The sequence below is a fragment of the Asparagus officinalis genome, chromosome 1 (genome assembly GCF_001876935.1).
Source record: "Asparagus officinalis chromosome 1, Aspof.V1, whole genome shotgun sequence".
NCBI lineage: Eukaryota > Viridiplantae > Streptophyta > Magnoliopsida > Asparagales > Asparagaceae > Asparagus > Asparagus officinalis.
In genome coordinates, this window is record NC_033794.1 from 115,858,052 (window position 1) to 115,868,949 (window position 10,898).

Genomic DNA, 10,898 nt, shown 5'->3' on the forward strand with positions numbered 1-10,898 from the left:
TGTGATCATTGTGGTCGTTTTGGTCATTTGGCCGAATATTGTTTTGATTTGAAAAGAAAATCACGTTTGCCAAATGTTTTTAGTAGAACACATGTTTTTAAATGTGATATTTGTGGTAGATTTGGGCATTTGGCTAAGTTTTGTTATGATTTGAAAAAATATTCAAACTTGCCAAATTTCTCAAGTAAACCACCTTTGTTTAATAAGGTTTCTCATTTGCAAAATAAATTTAAAAGACAATCTTTAGTTGCAAATGATTTTCGTGCACGCTCACTTGGTCAACATAAGCAAATGCTTCCTTTCCATTGTACATATTGCAATCGGAAGGGTCATTTGAGTAATTATTGCTATGACCGATCCCGTGCACCATATATGTCCAAGAGGGTTCATAACCCTAGGACTTTGATCTTTAATGATAGGGGTCATGTCCCTAAACAAGCCGGCACCAAGAATACTTGGGTGCCAAAATAATTTTTAAAGCCAAGAATTTTAGTATTTCTTCTTTTTCTTGGTTTCGAAAAATGTATTTTAAAATTTTATGAAAACAATTCCTTTTATTGGTTAAAATCTTTTGTTTTCATGATTATTTGATTTGCTTTCATGAGAGGACTACGTTTATATAACCCTACGGATTTATTAGGTGTTTATTCCCAAATCATGTTTACCGGATGCTAGAGTGGTTTGATCAAGTTATGTAAAGAAAATTTTTCTTCATTGATCAAACATCGTTTTTGGATATAAATTTTGATTTATGATTTCAATTGGTTGATTTGTTTTCATTTGAAAACTTTTTACATGAATCTCATGTTCCTTTTCTTTTGATTTTATAAATCTATTCTTTTATATGGTTTTTATATTTTTTTGTGCTAATGAGACACTTCTTTCATATTAACATATTTATATGTGTTCTCATTGTACTTTTGTATGTGAGTGGTGTTTAGCATATTTTTCATCTATGCTTGCTCACATAGGTTTGCCATGATCTTCATTTCACATATTCTATATGGCATTTTGATAGGGGGAGCAATCCCTATATCTTTTTATGTTTGATACTCACCCGTGCTTATTGATAGGGGGAGCTTTCGCTCTCTTATTCTTTTGTCCCCTTTTTGATGTTGTCAAAGGGGGAGAAATATTGTGAGTATATTCTTTCTTGTTTATATGCATGATATATTATACATTGTATGTTCATTTCCTTTCATGCATATATTCTTTTTATAAATTGTTTGTCATCATCAAAAAGGGGGAGATTGTTGGCCTTTTTATTTTGATGATGTTTAACAAACAATTTACCACTAATGTTATTTGTCTAGTGTTTGTACATTCTTATGTATTGTAGACAAACAACGTTGTTGGAGGATGGATGGAATAGAGCTTCAACGATCATATCAAATGGAGGTTGGCGGAATTGTAGAGTGAAGCAATATACAACTCAAGTTGAAGATCCAAGTTCAAGCTTCATCCGCAAGATTATCAAGTTGAGCTACAATGAAGATCAAGATCAAACTTGGGTAATTTAGTATAGGTTTATATTATGTGTGTTTAATACGTTAAGCTCAATATCTATACACACACATTTATTGGTTTCTTCGTATATATAGTTATATATATAGTTATATATATATATATATATAATGTTTTGGACTATTTTGCAAAATGATGATATTTTTCATTTGGGAAGTCCTTTTTCGAAACCAGTCATTGTAGCATGTTTATTATCATGTCTACAATCATTCCCCAAAGTTTTACATTTTTTAGAATTTATTTGATATTTTTAAACAGCTTTTTAAAATCAGCAAAACATGTTTTTCATATGTCAGATTTCGGTCGACCGCACCGGTCGACCGATCATTTGATCTTTTCTTACCATGCGACAGAGAGTCTATCGGTCGACCGGTCTGGTTGACCGAAAGCTCCATCGGTCGACCACACCGGTCGACCGACGATGGTCCAGGCTGATTCTTTGTATTTTTGCTCTCTGTCGGTCGACCGACGAAATTTCCAGTCGACCGACTATTTAACCGTTGCTTTTTTCAATGGCTATTTTCTGAGCGTTTGCTGGGGCTGTTTTGTCTTTTTTGCTTGGGGTTTTTATTGAGATCTTGAGTGGGTATAAATACCCAATTGCTGATCTCTTTTCAAACATCTAAGAAGTTTTTAAACAAGTTTTAAACAAGGGTTTTAGTGTGTTTAAGGGTTTGTTTTGTTTGTGAAGAAGTTTTGACAAGTGGAGGAGATCATCTTCTTGTTTGGGCTCCAATCTCCATCTTGTCTTCCATTGAGAAGTTTTCTAAACTCTACTCTAGCTTTCATTTGTTATTTGTCAATTATCATTTTTATTAAAGCTAGTTTTATATTGAGTTTAGATTTGATTTCACTCATTGTTACACACACCCACTTTGAGCTTATTGTATTTGCATTCATAATATATTAGGGTTGTGAGAGTTGTAGCATTGAGTGTGAGCTTTTATTGTGTTCTCATCCATATTAGAGAACAATTTATATTTGTTACATTGTGAGATTGTTAGGTTTTCGGTGAGCTAGAAACCGAGTGTGGTGTGAAAGTTTTCGGTGAACTAGAAAACCGATTGTGAGGAGTGACGTTGATCGGTGAGCGTTGAAAACCGATACTGTGAGGTGTAAACGTTATTCGGGTGAACGTAGAAAACCCGGTTGTGATAGTGGAATTCTCCCCGGGAGTGGGGAGCGGAGACGTAGGACGGAAGGTCCGAACTCCGTGATCATATTGCTTGTTTGAGTTTGTCTTTGGCGTATTTGTTTTTGCATTTATCTTATATCGCCAATTGTGCATTGCTCATTTATTTCATCCAAAACTCTTGATGAGTTGATAACTCTGATCGAGTTTAGAACTCTTGAAAAAGAGTTGATTTGAACCGAGAATCGGTTCTCAAGCCAAGGCCGAAGGCTTCAAGGAATGCTCCAAAGGATGAATGTCGATCTCTCCCTTTGCTGCCAAGTCCCAAATCCGAAAATGCCAGCCCCAAAGATTCAGCCTCTGCTGCCAAGGAGTCCCAACAGACCCTCCCCGAACTGAATTGATTTTCAGTTATTTATAGGGGATTAAGGGGTGTAACCACCTCCTTAATTCGCTCATAAATGGGACTAATGGGATGTAACCACCCCTTAAATCACTCCTGAGTGGAGTTGTGATCCCCTCAGATCGTGGAAAACAGTTTTGGAACCGTTCAGCTCGTGTTTGAACGAGTCAAACGCAGGCCCGTGTTCTGGCATGGATTCTGTGTCCAAACGCAATGCCTAAAAGCTTGAACGCAGCATCTGGAAGCTCGGACGCAGCGTTTGGAAGCTCATTTGCAGCGATTTAAGAGCTGCGTTTGGCAGCAGATCTGAGCTGTGTTTACAGCAATTTGGAAGCTGCGTTTGTAGAATTTAAGAGCTGCGTTTGGCAGCGGATCTGAGATGCGTTTGGAGCTGGATGTGACCTGCGTTTACAGTGTTTGAAGGCTGCGTTTACAGTGATTTGGAAGCTGTGTTGGCAGCCGAATCTGAGCTACGTTTGCAGCTTTTGGAGCTGCGTTTGCAGCTTTTGGAGCTGCGTTTGAGCTGCGTTCGTGGCTATGAACGCGACGCATCTTGATGCTGGTACGTGGGGAGGACTTTCACGTCTTGATTTGAAGAGACCGTAGTCTCTTTCTGTCAAAGCGTTGCAAAGATCGTCATTTAGTAATCTTTGCTTTAGCTCTTTGATATGTGAGAGTCGTCAGATTGTAACTCTCGATGTTGATTGTGAAGGCTGTTGATTAGAGCTTTCATCAGTTGTTGCGAAGGTCGTCAGATTGTAACCTTCATCAATCCACGTGAAAGTCTTCAAATTGTAGCCTTCTGGAAGTTATCAGATTGTAACTTCCATCATCGGTGTTTGATGGAGATCAGCTATCTATTATGATTTTTAGACAGCCTATAGAACCCCCTCCAAAGTTTTTGAAAGTTCGCGGTTGACTGGGACGAATTTTCGGAATACTTTGGATCTCAACTCTGATCTTAGAGCTATTGATTCCTTGTGGTAAAGGATTTGTTCTCTGCACTTGCTTCGAAGGCATCATGGTTGAAGGGATTTGCCACGTAGGACCTGTGTGAAGGTATGCACCATAATCCTGCTTCTAGAATGTGGGGGTGAACCCTGTATTTTGAACTTGAGATGTGGGTCTCACCCTTGCATGTTGAATTTGGAAGACGGGTGTGACCTCGACGTTCGGTTTTTGCATCGCGGGTCTGACCTCAACGTTTTGACTTAAGACATGGAAGTGGCTTCCGTGCATTTTTGACTAAGTCTTTGAGACTTGTCTTTGGCTCATTTGTTTTAAGTCTCGGCTCACATCCATTAAGCTGATGGACCTGCAAACGTGCATAGGATTTTTGGCAAACCCTCAGCCATCAACGGATTTGATAAGCCTTTACCGACTACCGTTTGAGTCGGGCTAGCATGTGGATTGTCTAAGTCCGTTCCACATGTAACGTTGTGCTAAGAGAATGAACCCTCTTAGACTTGATGCTATGATTTTGAATACATAGACTTTGTCATTTTCACGGGAAAAGACTAACCGACAACGCGTGTTAGGCGTAGGCTTATCTCTAATTAGGGATCGAGATAAAGTCCCCCATGCGTAAAAGGCATGGATTTTGGTGCTACGATGTTGAATACGTAGACTTTGTCGTTATTTCTTCTTGTGTTACTTGAAACACTGAAAGAAAGTTGGAAGCGCCAGAGGTGTAATATTAACTTGGCATGAATTTTCACTTAGAGTGAAATTCAAAAAATTTCTTTATTATCACTAGGATAATTCCAGAAAATATTTAATTCGTTGGGGATTTTATAATGACAACTTGCTATTCTTGTTGAAAAAGAATTAACAAGTTTATTAGGGGGTGTTTGTGGAAAATTTTGCAGTAAAAGAAATGAAGGAAAATTGATGTGTATTCCTTTAATCTCAGTTACAATTGGATTTCCTGATTACAAAAGAGAAGAGAATGAATTTGATTCTCCCCTTTGTTTAATTCTGGGTTCTTCACGGTAGCGATGAGATGCCTCCCTCGAATGCTCGCGTCGAGTTTGCTTCTCGTTGACGATTCGACGTCTTGTTTCACTGGAACGTGGTCTTCTCCTCACGATTTGACGTTATGGAGAACTCTGAACGAGTTTGAAACTCTATGAAAGAGTTGATTTAACCGAAATCGGTTATAAGCCAAGGATGAAGAAGATCTTGTTGCCGATCTCAAAAGCTCCAACCGAAGGATGAAGGATTCTCTTTTCGCTGCCAAGAATTTCCAATAGACTGACCCGAAAGATCCAGCCAAAGATTTCCCCCCTTAACTCTGTTGAGTTTGTTGTTATTTATAGGGGATTAAGGGGTGTAACCACCTCCTTAATTCGCTCATAAGTGGGGCTAATGGGATGTAACCGCCCCTTAAATCACTCCTGAGTGGAGTTGTGATCCCTTCAAATCGTGGGAAACGGTTTTGAAACCGTTCAACTCGTGTTTGAACGAGTCAAATGCAGATCCTGCATTCTGGCGTGAATTATGTGTCCAAACGCAGTGTCTAGAAGCTTGAACGCAGTGACTGGAAGCTGCGTTTGCAGCGGATGAAAGCTGCGTTTGGCAGCGGCATTGAGCTGCGTTTGAGCAGCGATGGAGCTGCGTTGGACAGCGAGTGAAGCTGCGTTGGGCGGCGAATAGAGCTACGTTGTGCAGCGATATTGAGCTGCGTTGTGCAGCGATGTTGAGCTGCGTCGGGCAGCGATGTTGAGCTGCGTTGGGCAGCGATGTTGAGCTGCGTCGGGCAGCGAATAGAGCTGCGTCCAGTGGCGATTTAAGCTGCGTTTGCAACTTTTGGAGCTGTATTTGAGCTGCGTTCGTGACTATGAACACGGCGCATCTTGATGCTGGTACGCGGGGAGGACTTCCACGTCTTGATTTGAAGAGACCATTGATTTGTAGTCTCTTTCTGTCGAAGCGTTGCAAAGATCGTCATTTTGTAATCTTTACTTTAGCTCTTTGATATGCAAGAGTCGTCAGATTGTAACTCTCGATGTTGATGGTGAAGGCTGTTAAACTAGAGCTCTCATCGGTTGTCGTGAAGGTCGTCAGATTGTAACCTTCAGCGATCTACGTGAAAGTCTTCAAATTGTAGCCTTCTGGAAGTCGTCAGATTGTAACTTCCATCATCGGTGTTTGATGGAGATCAGCTATCTATTGTGATTTTTAGACAGCCTACAGGGGGTTTGACTGTTAGAGGTGTGATGTTAACCTAAGAGTATTTTTATGGACCTATCGCTCCGTTGATGAGAGTCGATAAGTGGAAAGTGTTGCGATCGGAGCAACTTTGAGGACCTATCGCTCTATTAACGAGAGTCGATAAGTTGATTTTGTCAGAGGTGTTTGAATTAACGTGATAAGAGAATGTTGCGATCGGAGCAACTTTAAGGACTTATCGCTCTATTGGAGAGAGTCGATAAGTTAATTGTTAGAGGTTTGGTGTTAATATGACGAGAATTTGTTACGATCGGAGCAACTTTGTGGACTTATCATCCTATTGAAGAGGATTAATAAGTTGATTTTGTCAGAGGTGTGATATTAACATGACAGGAATTTTTGTTGCGATGAGAGCAACTTTGTGGACGTATCGTCCTATTGACGAGGATTGATAAGTGAGTTGTCAGAGGTATGATGTTAACGTGACAAGATTGTGTTGCGATGGGAGCAACTTTGTGGACTTATCATCCTATTGACGAGGATTGATAAGTGGGTTGTCAGAGGTATGATGTTAATGTGACAAGATTGTGTTGCGATGGGAGCAACTTTATGGACTTATCATCCTATTGACGAGGATTGATAAGTGGATTGTCAGAGGTTTAGTGTTAACATGACATGATTTGTGTACTTGTAATTTGAACAAGATTTTAGGGACTAGCGTCTCGCTGGGGAGAATTGCTAAGTGAGTGTATCATCAGAAGTGATGAATTTTGATACTAAGATTTTGAAGACTTAGTGTCTTGATGGGGAAGATTGTGATTTGAGCAATTTTGAGGACCTATCATCCTATTGAAGAGGATTGATAAGTTGATTGTCAGAGGTATATTATTAACGTGACAAATTAGAGCGATGCCAGCTGCATTCATACTTTGTGGGGTGATGATCGTCAGAAGTGTAATGTTAACTTGACGATGTGGAAGATTTATTACTCTTAATCCAATGGATTCCAAGTAACCAACCCCCAGTCTTGATTAAGACTTAGCAGGGGAATAAAAAGAGGTAGACAAGGCACATCACCTAGTGGGGCACTATCCATGAAGTCGGAATAGAGGTACATCACCTAGTAGGCCATTATCCGATGAGTTTGACTATCAGAGGTAACTGTTAACGTGATAGTTTTGTGGACCCGTCATCCTACTTGAAGAGGATTAGTAGGGGGATTTGGAGAAAAAGGACTATCAGAGGTGACGGTTAACGTGATAGTTTTGGTGGACCCGCTATGCTACTTGAAGAGGATTAGTGGGAGAATTTGGAGGAAAAGGACTATCAGAGGTGACGGTTAACGTGATAGTTTTGGTGGACCCGCCATCCTACTTAAAGAGGATTGGTGGGGGAATTTGGAAGAAAAGGACTATCAGAGGTGACGGTTAACGTGATAGTTTTTTGTGGACCCGTCATCCTACTAAAGAGGATTGACTTCAGTGGTTGTAGTATCTTCTCCTTTTAACTGAGAAGATTGAGCTTGGTCCGATTGCTCAGGAGAATCCTGCCTACTTTGTTCTTCAGCTTTGATCCTGGCAATAATCTTTTGAGCCTGTTCACCTTGAGAGATTAGTTGTCTCCAAGAACGGCATTCTGCAACCCTCATTTGTGCTAGAAGGTTGGTCTGCAAGTGGTGTCGACAGGTCTCTACTAAAGTAGACTGTCAATAATCTTTTGAGCCTGTTCACCTTGAGAGATTAGTTGTCTCCAAGAACGGCATTCTGCAACCCTCATTTGTGCTAGAAGGTTGGTCTGCAAGTTGTGTCGATAGGTCTCTACTAAAGTAGACTGTGTTATACCTGACGAACACCGGAGAGCCATGGTTCGGAACCTTTTGACGAAGGTTTTGACAGACTCCCTCTTCTTCTGTTTAGTGGCGAGAAGGGTATGGATGGAGACTTCCGTATCCTCTTCAAAGAATCTCGACAGGAAGAGTCTCTCTAGATCCGCCCATTTTTGAATACTTCCCGCAGGTAGTTTCCTGAACCATTCAAAGGAAACTCCCTTGAGGGTGCCAATGAACAATCGAGCCAATATGGCGTCGTTTGATATCACATTCCCAGCCTGTGACTTGAAATGATAGATATGTTGGTTCGGTGATCCCGTGCCGTTAAAAGTTTGTAGCGTCGGGACTTCGAATTTTAGAGGATAAGGGGCTGCATCCCATTCGGCAGGATAGGGTCTGACAACTCCCTCATCTTGGAGCTCGCTTCTGTTGACAATGACATTGAGGCGGGCTTCCAATTCTTCCATCTTGGCAGACTGGAGATTATGTTCGTTCTCCATCTGTCTTTCTTCATCAGAGGAAGATTCTAGGTTGTGGGCTTCTTGGTCAGAAGCCGTTTCATCAACCATTTTTCCCTTCCCTTTGCTTGTGTGAGGTCGGGATGAAGACGCTTCTCTCCTCCGGGAAGATTCTTGCCTAGATGGTGAATCTGCCTTCTGAGATTTGGCCTTGTCTGCGACGAGTTGAGTCAATAGGGTCATGAGTTCATTGATGGCCTCCTGCTGAGATTTGAGCATGGCCTCCTACTCAGCAACCCTCTTTGAAAGATCTTCAGAATGTTCTGCCATGTGGGTGAAGCTCTCATGCCCAATGAAAGAGCTTGATGATTAAAACTCCGAAATGGCTGAGTGTTCATCATCGGAATTAGTTCCTCTGGCTAACCTCCGATAGTTGACAGGGGGAATGGCTCCTGTTTGCGTCCGAGTGTGTTGATAGATTCCTTCAAACTCGTTAGCGATTTCTCTGACGATCGGTGAACGACTAGGACCTGAGACTTTCCCTCTGCCGATCACATTGATAGTGACCTCAGGATATTCGGTCTCTAGAGACTTCTTCCTGTGAGAACATCGTTGTTGGTTGGGCAAGGCAACGTTTTTAAATTGGTCGAACACCAATTGTTTGGTCGCATATGAACAACATTGACATCCCGAGAGGACCGTAGGAATCAACCGTTCACATTGGAATGAACGAATGACTTGTTGCATCGGTCTTTCTCTAGATATGAACTCTCTCAAATCTGTTGTGAAGATTCGAGGAGAATTACTCACTGATCGTGAGGTTTGAATTGGAACCTCCAGTCCATGATTGGACATGACTGGCTCTTTGTGAACATAGATCTAGTTGAGATGCCTTGAATCCATAGACTTTTGACATCCGCCCCTCAATCTAGTCACGCTACGCAGAGTATTCGGGGGTCTTGAATACACCAGGTTCTGTATTTGATTTCATCACCCGAACGCATGCCTGAGCTCTAGGTTTTGCTTGTGAAACGCACCCCTGAGGGCTGCGTTTAGCTTGGCTTATGCAGAGCTCGCGTTGAGGCTCAAAAACACGGAGCTTGCGTTGATTGAAGGATCGGATTTTTTGGAGTTGTGCCGAAGCTAGGTCCTCTCCTTCAGAGAGGGGACTGTATGAACAGTGCAACCCCCAAGGGGGACAGTACTTCGGCGAGTCGGCCACATTTGGAGTTTTAGTCTCCTTGAAAACTTTGCTGATCCTGCGCATAGTCTTGGGGCTAAGGGATCCGGATGAGAGGGCCTCCTCAAACTTGACTTGATCAAACTCAACAATAAGAGTTTCGACGGTTGTTCCAATGAGATGAACGTCAGATTGCGCCACCACTTCTTCGTTAGAGAAGCTTTCCCCAGCGGAGTCGCCATCTTTTGTTTGGGGGAAAATTTACAGTAAAAAGAAACGAAGGAAAATTAATTTGTATTCCTTTAATCTCAGTTACAATTGGATTTCCTGATTACAAAAGAGAGGAGAATGATCTGGATTCTCCCCTTTGTTTAATTCTGGGTTCTTCACGGTAGCGATGAGATGCCTCCCTCGAATGCTCGCGTCGAGTTTGCTTCTCGTTAACAATCCGACGTCTTGTTTCACTGGAACTATGTCTTCTCCTCATGATTTGACGTTGTGGAGAACTTGCGTGACAAGTTTAAAACTTTTGATGAGTTGATAACTCTGATCGAGTTTAGAACTCTTGAAAAAGAGTTGATTTAAACCGAGAATCAGTTCTCAAGCCAAGGCCAAAGGCTTCAAGGAATGCTCCAAAGGATGAATGTCGATCTCTCCATTTGCGGCCAAGTCCCAAATCCGAAAATGCCAGCCCCAAAGATTCAGCCTCTGCTACCAAGGAGTCCCAACAGACCCTCCCCAAACTAAATTGATTTTCAGTTATTTATAGGGGATTAAGGGGTGTAACCACCTCCTTAATTCGCTCCTAAGTGGGGCTAATGGGATGTAACCGCCCCTTAAATCACTCCTGAGTGGAGTTGTGATCCCCTCAGATCGTGGGAAACGGTTTTGGAATCGTTCAGCTCGTGTTTGAACGAGTCAAACGCAGGCCCGCATTCTGGCATGGATTCTGTGTCCAAACGCAATACCTAAAAGCTTGAACGCAGCATCTGGAAGCTCGGACGCAGCGTTTGGAAGCTCATTTGCAGCGATTTAAGAGCTGCGTTTGGCAGTGGATCTGAGCTGCGTTTACAGCAATTTGGAAGCTGCGTTTGTACGATTTAAGAGCTACATTTGGCAGCGGATCTGAGCTGCGTTTGGAGCTGGATGTGACCTGCATTTACAGCGTTTAAAGGCTACGTTTACAGCGATTTGGAAGCTGC